The 14,977-nt window shown below is 45.6% G+C and overlaps 1 long non-coding RNA gene across 1 annotated transcript in view; it reads right to left on the bottom strand.

The window, feature by feature from the left end:
* Window positions 1-10,390: 10,390 nt before the first annotated feature.
* The window catches only part of LOC129025679 (uncharacterized), a 56,337-nt gene continuing 51,750 nt past the window's right edge, over window positions 10,391-14,977 (bottom strand). The window contains exon 10 of the long non-coding RNA XR_008497352.2: window positions 10,391-10,929. This is a non-coding gene — a long non-coding RNA (uncharacterized LOC129025679). The remainder of the gene's footprint in view (window positions 10,930-14,977) is intronic.

The raw sequence follows: 14,977 nt of genomic DNA, 5'->3' as shown, positions 1-14,977 counted from the left end.
GTGTTTATGCATCCATCACTTTAACCCCATCACGGGTTCTAGTTAATGCTTAACCTTGATTTCAAAGAAGCAGACAGATTTGTTACTCAATGTAATAAAACTACCTCTCCTTAACAGGGAATGATGTTAAGTCAACTTCAAAGATAAACATGGGGCCGGGGGCTGTGGCTCACGCCTATAATCCCAGAACTTTGGGAGGCCAAGACAGGTGGGTCATTTGAGGTTGGGAGTTCCAGACCAGCCTGGCCAACATGGTGAAACCCCATCTCTACTAAAAATACAAAAATTAGCTGGGCGTGCTGGCAGATGCCTGTAATCCTAGCTACTTGGGAGGCTGAGGCAGGAGAATCGCTTGAACCTGGGAGGTGGAGGTTGCAGTGAGCTGAGATCGCGCCACTGCACTCCAGCCCAGCTGATAGAGTAAGACTCCATCTCAAAAATAAATAAATAAAAAATAAAGATGGGAAAGTTTTTTGTTCCAGACAGGATTATTTCATGATGTCCAAGCAAATTTAGATTTTGAAATATAACAAGACATGGTAAAATGTATCACTTTTCCAAATTAGTTTTCTGCATAATGTTTGCAAATTGTAATTTTATATTTTTTCTTTAAATTTTCTTTTGAGGTAATTAAAGAGTCTAAGGAAGATGCAAGTACACAAGACCCCCACCTAGAGTTTCATTTGCCCTTAACCCAGCTTCATTTTCTATTAGGATTGGGGTGCAATATCAGAGCCAGGTCACCAACACTGGTGCACTTCTGATAACAAGACTACAGACATCGATTGGTTGTCACAAGTTTAATAGCTTTAAGTCAACACATCTTCATTAACTCCAATATACACAAAGCATTACAGAAGAATATTTATCAGCCAATCCAGAACTATTTATGGAATGGTCAGCTCTGTGCTGGATTCTGGGAGAAATACCTAGCACTTGTTTCATAGGGTCATGTTGCAACATCTTCCAACTTGAGGGCTGAAGGAGTGCTTGCAGGTCAATGCTGAAGGGTCTTGTTGCTCCACGCACACACAGTAATAAAAAGCTGTGCTAGGGCCAGGCACAGCGGCTCATTCCTGTAATCCCAGCACTTTGGGTGGCCAAGGTGGGTGGAACACCTGAGGTCATGAGTTCGAGACCAGACTGGTCAACATGGTGAAACCTCCGTCTCTACTAAAAATACAAAAATTTGCCAGACGTGGTGGTGGGTGCCTGTAATCCCAGCTACTTGGGAGGCTGAGGCAGGAGAATCACTTGAACCCAGGAGGCGGAGGTTGCAGTGAGCCGAGATTGCGCCATTGCACTCCAGCCTGGGCAACAGAGCAAGACTCCGTCTCAAAAAGAAAAAAAAAAAAAAAGGCTGTGTGATAGTTCCAGGAATTCATGAGAAGGAAGAAGAATTTAGATTCCCTTGGGTTACTTTCAGGAATTAGTTCTCGTTTGTTTATTGGGCCAAACAAACCAGGGTAGATGTAAAATGGCCCCATCAAAACCATCCTACGGAACACTTTTCCACTGCTGGCGGGAATGTAAACTAGCACAACCACTATGCAAAACAGTGTGGAGATTCCTTGAAGAACCAACAGTAGAACTACCATTCGGGGAAGCCGCCTCACTACTGGGTATTTATCCAGTGGGGAAAAAAAGTCATTATAGGAAAAAGACACTTGCACACACATTTAGAGCAGCACAATCCACAATTGCAAAGCTAGGGAAGCAAATCTAAGTGCCCATCAACCAATGCGTGCATAAACAAAATGTGGTATATATACACCATGGAATATTACTCAGACATACAAAGGAATGAAATAATGTCTTTTGCAGCAACTTGGATGAAGCTGCAGGCCATTATCTTTTTTTTTTTTTTTTTTTTGAGATGGAGTTTTGCTCTTGTTGCCCAGGCTGGAGTGCAATGGTGCAATCTTGGCTCACTGCAACCACTGCCTCCCAGGTTCAAGCGATTCTCCTGCCTCAGCCTCCCGAGTAGCTGGGATTACAGGCATGCGCCACGACGCCCAGCTAATTTTTTTGTATTTCTAGTAGAGAAATACATGTTGGTCAGGCTGGTCTCAAACTCCTGACCTCAGGTGATCCGCCCGCCTCAGCCTCCCAAAGTGCAAGGATTACAAGTGTGAGCCACCGCGCTTGGCCCTGGAGGCCATTATTCTAAGTGAAGTAACTCAGGAATGGAAAACCAAATATTGTATGTTCTCATCTGTAAGTAGGAGCTAAGCTATGAGAATGCAAAGGCACAAGAATAATATTATGGAACTTGGGGACTCGGGGGGTAAGGGTGGAAGGTGGGTGAAGATAAAAGACTACATATTCAGGCTGGGCGTGGTGGCTCATGCCTGTAATCCCAGCACTTTGGGAGGCCAAGACAGGCAGATCACCTGAGGTCAGGAGTTTTTGAGACCATCCTGGCCAACATGGTGAAACCTCATCTCCACTAAAAATACAAAAATTAGCTGGACGTGGTGGCGTGTGCCTGTAGTCCCAGCTACTTGGGAGGCTGAACCAGGAGAATTGCTAGAACCTGGGAAGTGGAGGTTGCAGTAAGCCGAGATCACGTCACAGCACTCCAGCCTGGGCGACAGAGCGAGACTCCATTTCAAAAAACAGACAAACAAACAACAACAACTACTACATATTGGATACAGTGTACATTGTTCAGGTGACAGGTGCACTGGTGCACTAAAATCTCAAAAATCACCACTAAAGAATTTATCCGTGGAACCAAAAACCACCTCTACCCTCAAAACAATTGAAATTAACAAAAAAAATCTGTCACACACCAGGGGATGTGTGAGCAAAGGCAGGAAGGAACAGAGCCCTGGGAAGGAGAAGGGATGACGGAGATGACAGGGAGGGCAGGATTCTATCAGTCAGTGTCCAGTCAGGCAGTGGTGGGAACGGCCATTCAGGGATGGGGAGGCCATGGTCAGGAGCTTCTGTGCTGGGCCTTGGGGCCATAGAGAGCTGAGCTGGGGGGACGTGTGGAGCCTGGGCTCATAATCAGTTGGTGCAGCCGTTGGGAGGGGTGTGCTGCCGCCTGAGGGACTCAGAGGAGACTAGAGGGTATGAATGAGATTCCTGGGAGTGGCATAACAAATGACCACAAACAGTGGTATAGAACAACAGGAACTGATCAGGCATGGTGGCTCACGCCTGTTATCCCAGCCCTTTGGGAGACTGAGGTGGGTGGATCACCTGAGGTCAGGAGTTAGAGACCAGCCTGACCAACACGACAAAACCCGTCTCTACTAAAAATACAAAAATTAGCCGGTTGTGGTAGTGCGCACCTGTAATCCCAGCTACTTGGGAGGCTGAGGCAGGAGGATCACTTGAACCCAGGAGGCAGAGGTTGCCATGAGCCGAGATAGCATCACTGTACTGCAGCCTGAACAATAGAGCGAGACTCTGTCTCAAACACAAAACAATAGGAATTTATTGTCTCCCAGTTCTGGAGAGCAGCAGTCTGAGATCAAGGGGTGGGCAGGGCTGTGCTTCCTCTGGAGGCTCTAGGGGAGGATCCCCCCTGCCCCTCCCAGCTCCTGGGGGCTGCAGGCGTCCCTGGGCTTGTGGGCGCATCACTCCAGTCTCTGCCTCTGTCTCCACCTGGCCTCCTCCTCTGTGTCTGTCTGCATCTTCTCTTGCTATAAATACAGCAGTCACTAAATCAGGGCCCACCCTAGTGACCTCAACTGCAAAGACTGTTATGAGCTGAATTCTGTCCTCTAAATTTATCAGTTGACGCCCTAATTCCCAGGACTGCAGGGTGTCACTGTGTTTGGAGATACGGTCTTTAAAAACGTGATTAATATAAAATGAGGTCATTACGGTGGGTCCTAATCTGATATGATTAGTGGCCTTATAAGAAGAAGATATTGGGACACAGACATGAGCTCCCTCCAGGAAAATCCCTCCTGCCCCTCCTAGCTCCTGGGGGCTCCAGGCGTCCCTGGGCTTGTGGCCACATCACTCCAGTCTCTGCCTCCATCTCCACGTGGCCTTCTCCTCTGCATCTGTGTCTCCTCTTCTGTCTCTTACAAAGGTCTGTCATTGAGTGGAGGGTCCACCCTATGCCATGATGATCTCATCTTGATTTGTTGCTGTAGTTGTTATTGTTTTGAGATGGAGTCTCACTCTGTCGCCGAGGCTGGAGTGCAGTGATGTGATCTCAGCTCAAAGCAACCTCCATCTCCCGGGTTCAAGCAATTCTCCTTCCTCAGCCTCCCAAGCGGCTGGGACTAGAGGCGCCTGCCACCACGCCCAGCTAATTTTTGTATTTTTAGTAGAGACAGGGTTTTGCCATGTTGGCTAGGCTGGTCTCGAACTCCTGACCTCGGGTGATCCGCCCACCTCAGCCTCCCAAAGTGCTGGGATTACAGGCATGAGCCACCGCGCCCGGCCCTCATCTTGAGATTCTTAACTCAATTACATCTGCAAAGACCTCTTTTCCAAATAAGTTCCCATTCGCAGATTCTGGGGATGAGGACGTGGACACATCTTTTAGGAGGACCATGTACAGTCCACTACAGTTGCATCCAGTTGCTTCCAGAGGCTCTAGCAGAGTCTCCTTTTTGCCTCTCCCAGCCCCCTGTGGCTCCAGGAGTCCCTGGCCTTGTGGCCATCTTACGTCAGTCTCTGCCTCCATCTCCACGTGACCTTCTCTTCTGTCTGTGTCTCTTCTTCCGTCTCTTAGAAGGATGCCTGTCATTGGATTTAGGGCTCACTCTCATTCATCTTAACAAATGCATCTGCAAAGACCCTATTTCCACATAAGGTATCATTCTGAAGTCCCTGGGAGACAGGAGTTTGGAGGGGCCACTGTTCACCCCAATACAGGTTTTACTGTCAAATTTCAGTCCCCTAGATTGGCGAACACTATTTAGAAACAGGGCTGAGTCCCTCTGATACAGTCTCTAAAAATCAACTCCCAGGGCAGAAAGTGGACGTAGAAGGGTGAAAAGAGGACTATAGTCCAGGGATATAGATTAAGCACAAAAATTACACGTCAAGGGCTGTCCCTCCTTGAAAGTCACAGGACAAGGCTGGGCGCGGTGGCTCACACCTGTAATCCCAGCACTTTGGGGGGCCGAGGCGGGTGGATCACAAGGTCAGGAGTTCGAGACCAGCCTGGCCAATATGTAGAAACCCTGTCTCTACTAAAAATACGAAAATTAGCCAGGCATGGTGGCATGAGCCTGTAATCCCAGCTACTTAGGAGGCTGAGGCATGAGAACTGCTTGAACCTGGGAGGTGGAGGTTGCAATGAGCCGAGATCATGCCACTACACTCCAGCCTGGGAGACAGAGCAAGACTCCAACTCAAAACAAAAAAAAAAAAAGAAAGTCATAGGACTAAGAATGAAAAGCCCGTTCAACTGGGGTTCTATCTTCTAGTACTGTTGTGCCAGGAAAATTCAACTCTTGAAAACAGATAACTATAAAAGGCATTGACTTCTGGCTCTGATTCCTAGAATGTTGTTGTTCTGTTTTAAAAGTCAAATTAAAGCCATTTTGTCTGAAAGCCTTCTCACATGCTTTTTCGAATAAATGGAGTAAGAATAGATAAATACAGAAATAAAACATTATTCTGGCAGAGGACTGATTGTATTCCAAATTATCCTCAAGAAGAGCAAATAAAATATAAAGATGAATTTGGCGGACAATTTTCTTCACATGAGGTTTCAATGTTTGTACGGTTTTGAACTGGGAGTTTTCACGTAAAAACATGGGGCTTAATTACTTATTGTCAGCACTTTCTATTGGGAGAGATCACTTTTTTTCTCGTCTTTCTGCGGAGATGCTGTTGTACTGCATGTCACTGTTGGAAAATTCCGCTTTTTTGTTTAATTTACAGAAGAGTGTTTGAAATATTCTTTATACTTAACATATAAAGAATATTTTTAATGTACAGAAAAAAATTTAAAGAAAATGTAGTCAGGGGAGGAAAAGTATGAGGAAAAAAAGAGCATAAGAAGCAAAATATTGCAGCCAAAAGTCACAGAAAATGTTTTGCGATGAAAACCATTTCCTTTTTAGATGCCACTGCAGGGCCAGGCACGGTGGCTCACACTTGTAATCCCAGCAATTTGGGAGGCCGAGGCGGGCAGATCACTTGAGGTCAGGAGTTCAAGACCAGCCTGGCCAACGTGATGAAACCCTGTCTCCACTAAAAATACAAAAATTATCTGGGCATGGTGGTGCATGCCTGTAATTCCAGTTACTCAGGAGACTGAGGCAGGAGAATCACTTGAACCCAGAGGCGGAGGTTGCAGGGAGCTGAGATTGTGCCACTGTATTCCAGCCTGGGTGACAGAGCGAGACTGCGTCTCAAAAAAAAAAAAAAAAAAAAAAAAAAAAGAAAGGAATATTTTTAATGTAAAGAAAAATTTTAATGTAAAGAAAATATATGCAGGGGAAGGAAAATATGAGAAAAAAAGCATAAGAAGCAAAATATTGCAGCCAAAAGTCACAGAAAATGTTTTGCAATGGAAATCATTTCCTTTTTAAATACCACTGTATGGAAATGATGGAAAGTGGAAAACACCTCATTTTTAGTGGTCACCCCAGGGCCAGCAAGCATGCTTAATCTGGCTCTAATTTTATATCCCAAGGCCACGCCAGGAGTGTGGGTGTTTATTATGCCGTTTGAAGAGACATAGAAGCCAAAGACATGAGGCTCCTCCAGTGAGGAGAGGTCCCAGGGGTGGCCTTGGCTGGGTAGACTCTTCTGTGAGCCTCCACAGCGATGCTGGGGACTCAGGCTGGGGCCTGAGAAGGGTGCAATCAGCCCAGGTCCTGGGGCCACTTCTTGCTGATGACTGTCACCACTGAGATATGTACAAATCAAGTCAGGGTGCCCCTTCACTAAAATGTGTGTGTGTGTGTGTGTGTATACATTCACACACAAATGCATATGTGAGTGGGCACGTGTTTGAGACAGCATATATAAGAAGCGCAAATGTATATTAAATGCAGAGATACATAGAGATACATGGATAAATGGATATAGATACATGAATGCATAGATAGGTAAATATCAATACATGGATTGATAGAGATCCAAATAGATACATGGATAGATTGCTAAATAGATACAGATACATGTATGGATATATTGATAGGAAGAAGTAGATTCATGGATAAATGATGGATAGAGGTAGATACATGGATGAATAGGCAGACAGGTAGGTAGGTAGACAGATAGATAGAGAGATAGATAGATAGATAGATAGATATAGATGAATGGATAGATAGGTAGATACATAGATATAGATATATAGATGATAGATAAGGATAAATGGATGAATGGATAGCTATATAGATAGAAAGAAATAATAGTTAGTTAGATATATATAGATATATAGACAATAGATATGGATATATAATATAGATGGATGAATGGATATATAGATGATAGATATAGATAGATAAATGCATAGGCAGATAGATATATAGATAGATATGGATAGATATATAGATAGATATGGATAGATGGATGGATACATAGATGATAGAGAAAGAGAGAGAGGTAGGTAGATAGATAGATAGAGATACAAATACATGAGAGGCCAAGTACTATGGCTCAGACCTGCAATCCCAGCATATTGGGAGGCCAAGGCAAATGAATTGCTTGAGCCCAGGAATTTGAAACTAGCCTGGACAACGTAGCAAGACCCATCTCTACAAAAAAATTAAAAACTAGCAGGAAATGGTGGTGCACACCTATAGTCACAACTACTTGGGAGGCTGAGGTAGGAGGATTGCTTGAGGCCAGGAATTTGATGCTGCAGTGAGCTATGATCACACCACGGCAGTCTGGCCAGGGTGAAAGGGCAAGACCTTGTCTCTAACAAAAAAGAAAAAGAAGTAGATGACTGATAGACAGATGGATATAGGTAGATACCTATGGAGAAATAGACAGACAGCTAGATCAATACATGAGACAGAGAGAAAGAGAGAGAGAGAGAGAACGAAACAGAGACAGAGTGTGTGTGTGTGTTTGAAGCTAAGACAGGGTTTCTCAGCCTCAGCACCGTGGACATTTGAGTCTGGATCACTCTCTGAGGTAAGGCTGTCCTGTGCACTGTATGGGAAGCCCTTGAGGCCATGTGAATAGGCTCAGGGCTGCGGTAAGGAACGGATCCACCACTAGAGCCTCCAGAAGGAACCCACCCTGTCCACACCTTGATTTCAGACTTCTGCTTCCAAAACTGTGACAGAATGAATCCCAGTTGTAAGCTACCTGGTGTGTGACGGCTTGCTATAGCAGCCCTGGGAAATGGATACAAGGGGGATGAGACACATTCTAATATACTTTCCAGCAAAGCAAGTCTGAGTCGATGTTCTTTTTTATTTTTTTTATTTTTTTTGAGACGGAGTCTCGCTCTTGTTGCCCAGGCTGGAGTGCAATGGTGCGATCTCAGCTCACTGCAACCTCCACCTCCCGGGTTCAAGCGATTCTCCTGCCTCAGCCTCCCGAATAGCTGGGATTACAAGTGCCTGCCACCATGCCCGGCTAATTTTTCTATTTTTAGTAGAACTGGGTTTTGCCATGTTGGTCAGGCTGGTCTCCAACTCCTGATCTCAGGTGACCACCTGCCTGGGCCTCCCAAAGTGCTGGGGATTACAGGTGTGAGCCACCACGCCCAGCCCCTGGGGTCTCTTTTATAAGGGCACTGATCCCCTTCATGAGGCTCCACCCTCATGATACATCACCTTCTAAAGACCCCACCTCCTAGCACCATCACTTTATGGCACAGAAATTTAGGGGAAAAACAAGCATGCAGTTTATTGTGATGAAGGAGCAAGCACTCTAACAATGCTGGAGAATTTATTGCTCACAGTCCTGGAGGCTGGAGGTCCAAGGCAAAGACGTGGCAGATTCACTGTCTGGTGGGGACCCACTTCCTGGTTCCTAGATGGCACCTTCTGGCTGTGTCCTCACATGGTGGAAGGGGCGAGCGAGCTCTCTGGGGCCCCTTTTATAAGGGCACTCATCCCATCCATGAGGCCCCACCTTCACGACCTCATCACCTCCCAAAGGCCCCATGTCCGAACATCACCTTGGAGGTGAGGATATCAAAATAGAAATTTTGGGGAGATATCAACATTCAGACCATAGCAAACTTTATATGCTACTTCCTAATAGGCTTACAATCATCATTATTTTTTTTTTACAAGATCATTGAACTCCCATGAAATTCCTTGTCACTCCTTTGACTTGGACGTCTAATCTGTTTTTTAATATTTCATTTAAAATAGGAAGTTTGTCACCTCCTGGGACCACACATTCTACCTGTTCAATGTTTTTGACAGGTAGGCACTCAGGAAACATTTGTTAATAACCATGCATGGGGAATACTGTTACTCAAGTCATCTCACTTCTTTGCCTTTAAAATTACCTTTTCTGGGCCGGGCATGGTGGCTCACGCCTGTAATCCCAGCACTTTGGGAGGCCAAGGCGGGCGGATCACGAGGTCAGGAGATTGAGACCCATCCTGGCTAACATGGCGAAACCCCATCTCTACTAAAAATACAAAAAATTAGCCGGGTGTGGTGGCGGGCACCTATAGTCCCAGCTACTCGAGACGCTGAGGCAGGGGAATCGCCTGAACTTGGGAGGCAGAGGTTGCAGTGAGACGAGGTTGCACCACTGCACTCCAGCCTGGGCGACAGAGTGAGACTCCATCTCAAAAAACAAAAAACAAACAAAAAACCTTTTCTTTCTTGTTACTCCGTCTGCTGAAAACATTTAGAGGTGAATCACACAAAACTGTTTGAACCAATTGATGACTTTAAAAATTCATATTAGCAAAGACAACTTTTACTCAAGATAAATTAAGAACCAACATGTAGGTTAATTCTCTTTTCTAAAGGGAAATTAAGTTTTAAAAACATATCCGCCCTCGGCCAGGCACAGTGGCTCATGCCTGTAATCCCAGCACTTTGGGAGGCCAAGGGGCGTGGATTGCCTGAGCTCAGGAGTTCAAGACCAGCCTGGGCAACACGGTGAAATCCCGTCTCTACTAAAATACAAAAAATTAGCTGGGTGTGGTGGCACGAACCTGTAATCCCAGCTACTCGGGAGGCTAAGACAGGAAAATCACTTGAACCTGACAGGTGGAGGTTGCAGTGAGCCAAGATTGCACCATTGCACTCTAGCCAGGGCAACAGAGCAAGACTCCATCTCAAAAAAATAATTTAAAAAAAAATCCTCACAGTGGGATGAGACACCCAACATCTGGAAGACATTGGGTCTCACCAATTACATAAAAGATCACGTGTCCTTCATACCTCATGGCAGGCTGTTCAGGAACCAAAGAAATCCAATAAGGCTGACACATGTCTATTGCTCTCCTTGAAGAAAACATTTGCAAAGTCAGGGGGAAATTTCAGATTTTATTTACTTATTGTGATGACTAAACATGACCAAAAGCAACCAAACATGATCAACTTCCTCTTTTTTTTTTTTTTTTTTTTGCATTTGCAATTCTTCCTTAACAAGAACATGGTAACTGCAGGTATATAACAGGAAGGAGACCACTGGGGGCTATTTCCAAAGACATGAGCCTAATAAGGAATGGAAAAGCCATTTCTTCTCCAGGAAGGTAACTGCCATTTTTAACATTTTTATCTCATTTCCCCAACCTCCCTGCTATGGACCATGTTCAGATCCTCATCAGCCTGGGCTCTTCCACCAGCTTCTCAGCATTGCTCTCCAAGGTGTGGTCACTGGATCAGCAGCATCAACATTCCCTTGGTGCTTACTGGAGATGCAGAATCTCAGGCCTCATGTCCCAGGCCTCCTCAATCAGAGTCTGCATTTCAGCCAGACTCCCCAGTGATTCCTGCACCCCATAGAGACTGGGAGTCTTGAGAGTTGTCCTGGTGCTGTGGAGTCCAAAGTTCCTGAGACTCACTGCACAACAGCCAATCATTCAAGAGACAAAAAGAGCAAGAAAAGCATCTTTATTTGGAGAGCCAGCAAGTCAGGAAGATACCGGACCCATGTCCTAACGAACCATCTTTAAAGGCATGAATCTCAAGCTTCTTTGTACATTGAGAAGGGGAACAAGGAGGAGACTGAGGTGAGGGGGGTGGCTGGTGACCACAGACACTTGGGCATCAGCAGGGGCCCAAGGAGATTGCAAAACTTCTTTGTCCTTGCTCAGGTCACAGTGCTCCTGCAAATCTTCAACATAACACTGTTACTTGTGTGCATGCCCTTCTTATCTCCTCAGAGGTTAGTTTTGGAAAGGAACTCTTATCATCCTTGCTTTCCAGTTAAACTGTAATCAAAGTTCTTTCCATGATTAACTTGGCCCGTGTGCAGAAGTACCTGAAAGCAGTTAGCTTGAGGAGTCAGAAGCAAGATGGAGTCAGCTATGTTCGATTTCTCTCCCTGTTACACTGGCAACCCATTCTATCCTCTTCTGAGAGTCTGAGTGTTTCAAAATGTGGGCCTCTCAGCGGCTTTCAGGATAAAGTCTAGGTGTCTTTAGAATTAAGCAGGGTGCAGCCCTCTGCTCAGAACCCTGCATGTGTGGCATGGTATCCTCACTCTCTCCTTAAAATAAAGGTAGACAAAAAATAGAAACAGTTCTTTTCTTTCTCTCTACTCTCACTCATTAAAACAAACAAAATGAAAGAGAGAGAGAGAAAGAGAGAGAGAGAGAAAGAAAGAAAGAGAAAGAAAGAGAAAGAAGAAACACAGAAAGAAGGAAGAAACGGGGCGGGAAGGAGGAATGGAGGGAGGGAGGGAGGGAGGGAGGAAGGAAGGAAGGAAAGAAGGCAGGCAGGCAGGCAGGCAGGCAGGCAGGCGGCCATTGCCAGCACATGGCACCTGCTCCCCTCTGCAATTTCAAATCCTATCACCCAAGAAAACATCCCGTCCACATAATTCCTAAAACACAAAAGTCCATTTTCAAATCACAAAATAAGTAAACATTTCTACGGGAAAGCCATCATTCTTCCTTTTTCTCTAAACAAGGCCCCGAAATAAGTATTTATCTTTCTCAGGGGAGAGTCCTTCTCTTATAGCCTGATCCAATGAAGGCTTTCCCTCTGGGTGAACTCTGTGGGGCTTTGTTTCTTTGCTTTGGGACCTCTGAAAAACAGACGCATCATGCAATGAATTTACAAAAGCAGCAGATAAAACCCACCCACGCTGTCTCACAGCCCTGCTCTCTTCCAGCTGCCTGCTTTGTCACTAGAACAGACTCTGCAGGCCACTGGGCTCAGGGGGCTTCCCACCGGGTTCTTGCCTTTGGCAGATGGTTTTGTTTTTACTTTCTCGGCAGATGTTTTCTTCGGCTAAACTTGGCTTAGACAAAGGAGGAGGAGCTGAAGTTGAGTAAGGATTACTGTTGTGGTGTCGGTGTTTTAGAAACCATGACAGAGGCTGGGCACGGTGGCTCACGCCTGTAATCCTAGCACTTTGGGAGGCTGAGGCGAGCGGATTGCCTGAGCTCAGGAGTTCGAGACCAGCCTGGGCAACAACGGTGAAACCCTGTCTCTACTAAAATACAAAAAATTAGCCGGGTGTGGCAGCGTGCGCCTGTAGTCCCAACTACTCGGGAAGCTGAGGCAGGAGAATCGCTTGAACCCAGGAGGTGGAGGTTGCAGTGAGCCGAGATCATGCCACTGCACTCCAGCCTGGGCAACAGAAGGAGACTCCATCTCAAAAAAAAAAAAAAAAAAAAAAAAAAAAAAAAAAAACTATGACAGAACTGAAAAGTTTTAGTCAGGTGGCAAGTTTATATTTTCAAAGCTACATGCCATTTGCAATGGATAATTTTAAGACATAGCACAGAAATAGAAGAGTAACTGCAGAAATAAAAATAGTGTATGTGTGTTTAGCCTGAGCCAGTCACAATGATAAGGACTATTTTCTTTTTGTCATTGACAAATAAAAATTAGATATGCTTCTGATATACAACATGATCCATTCATATACTGAAATATGTATCCATTATGAGATGGGTAACTAAAACTAATTAACATATTACCACACATACTTTTTTTTTTTAGACGGTGTCTGGCTCTGTCACCCAGGCTGGAGTGCAGTGGTGCAATCTTGGCTGACTGCAACCTCTGCTTCCTGGGTTCAAGCAATTCTCCTGCCTCAGCCTCCCAAGTAGCTGGGACTATAGGTGCCCACCACCACGCCTGGCTAAATTTTTGTATTTTTAGTAGAGATGCGGTTTCACTGTGTTAGCCAGGATGGTCTCAATCTCCTGTCCTCGTGATCCACCCCCCTCACCCTCCCAAAGTGCTGGGATTACAGGCGTGAGCCACTATTCCCAGCCCATACTTATTTTTTTAATGTGGTGAAAACAGTTAAAATCTACTGTCTTAGTGGTTTTCAAGTATGCAGTACATTGATATTAACTACAATCACCACATTGTGCAATATATCTCTTGAACTTATTCCTTAGGTCTAACTGAAATGTTCTGTCCTTTTATTATAATGCGGTGGAAGGTATCTGAGTTACCAGTGGTGAATCCATACAGGCCTGCAGCCACTGGAATTCTTGCCTCCTCAGAAGAAAGAATTTGACTGAGGGCCATAAGGCAGAGAGAGAGAGACCCAGGCAAGTTTCAGAGCAGGAGTGGAAGGTTTTTGTTTTTGTTTTTGTTTTGAGACAGAGTCTCGCTCTTGCCGCCCAGGCTGGAGTGCAGCAGTGCAATCTCGGCTCATTGCAACCTCCACCTCCCGGGTTCAAGCAATTCTCCTGCCTCAATCTCCCGAGTAGCTGGGATTACAGGTGTGTGCCACCATGCATGGCTAATTTTTGTATTTTTAGTAGAGAGGGGGTTTCACCGTATTGGCTAGGCTGGTCTCGAACTTCTGACCTTCTGATCCACCCACCTCAGCCTCCCAAAGTGCTGGGATTACAGGCATGAGCCACTGTGCCCAGCCGAGTGGAAGTTTATTTTAAAAGCTTTAGAACAGAAAAGAATGGAAGTACACTTGAAAGAGACCCAAGCAGGCACCCTGAAGAACAAGTGTGGTGTTTAACTTTATAGGACCTTATAGGCTGGTCCACTTCTAGCATCTCGTATCCCTTTCCCATGATTCTTCCCCTACAGTGAGCTGCCCGCATGCAGAGTGCCCTCCTTATGCTTGGGAGGTGAGCATGAGGTTTAAGAAGTTGTAGCATGCCCATATCTGAGACTTCCTTCCTGTTTCCAGTGGAGTGACCTCAGAAGGTCATATTCCGCCATGTTTTCTCCTAATGTGCATGTGTAGGAAGTTGTGTCTCCACGGCACTTGCACTCAATGAACAATTGAGTGTGACAGGTGTGGAACATCAGGAAATGGTCTCTCCCTGCCACAGGCTGCCAATTTTTTTTTTTTTTTTTTGACACTGAGTCTCACTCTGTCGCCCAGGCTGGAGTGCAGTGGCACGATCTCAGCTCACTGCAACAACCTCCACCTCCCGGTTTCAAGCAATTCTCCCGCCTCAGCCGCCCGAGTAGCTGGGATTACAGGCATGCACCATCGTGCCTGGCTAATTTCGTATTTTTAGTAAAGATGGGGTTTCACCATCTTGGCCAGGCTGGTCTTGAACTCCTGACCTCGTGATCCACCTGCCTCAGCCTTCCAAAGTGCTGGGATTACAGGCGTGGGCCACCGTGCCCAGCCGCCAATTTATCATTTTTCAGAGAGGCAATGCGATCATCGCTGAACCATCACCTGGCATTGCTGGTGGGTGGGGGAAGAGCCCTCTCCTGCCCGCCCATGCCTGTCTAGTGGCCTGTAATACTCTGACCAACATCTTCCCATACCTATCCCCCGGTAACCACCACTATGTTCTCTGCTTCTGTGAGATCAAGGTTTCTAGACTTTTACATAGGAATGAGTTCATGTGGTACCTGTCTTTCCGTGCCTGGCTTATTTCACTGAACACAATATCCTTCACGTTCACCCGTGTTGTTGCAAATGACAGATGTTCTTTTTTTTT

Source organism: Pongo pygmaeus, chromosome Y, assembly GCF_028885625.2.
Source record: "Pongo pygmaeus isolate AG05252 chromosome Y, NHGRI_mPonPyg2-v2.0_pri, whole genome shotgun sequence".
Lineage (NCBI taxonomy): Eukaryota > Metazoa > Chordata > Mammalia > Primates > Hominidae > Pongo > Pongo pygmaeus.
Note: the sequence above shows the minus strand (reverse complement) of the source record. Positions and strands in the feature narration are given on the sequence as shown.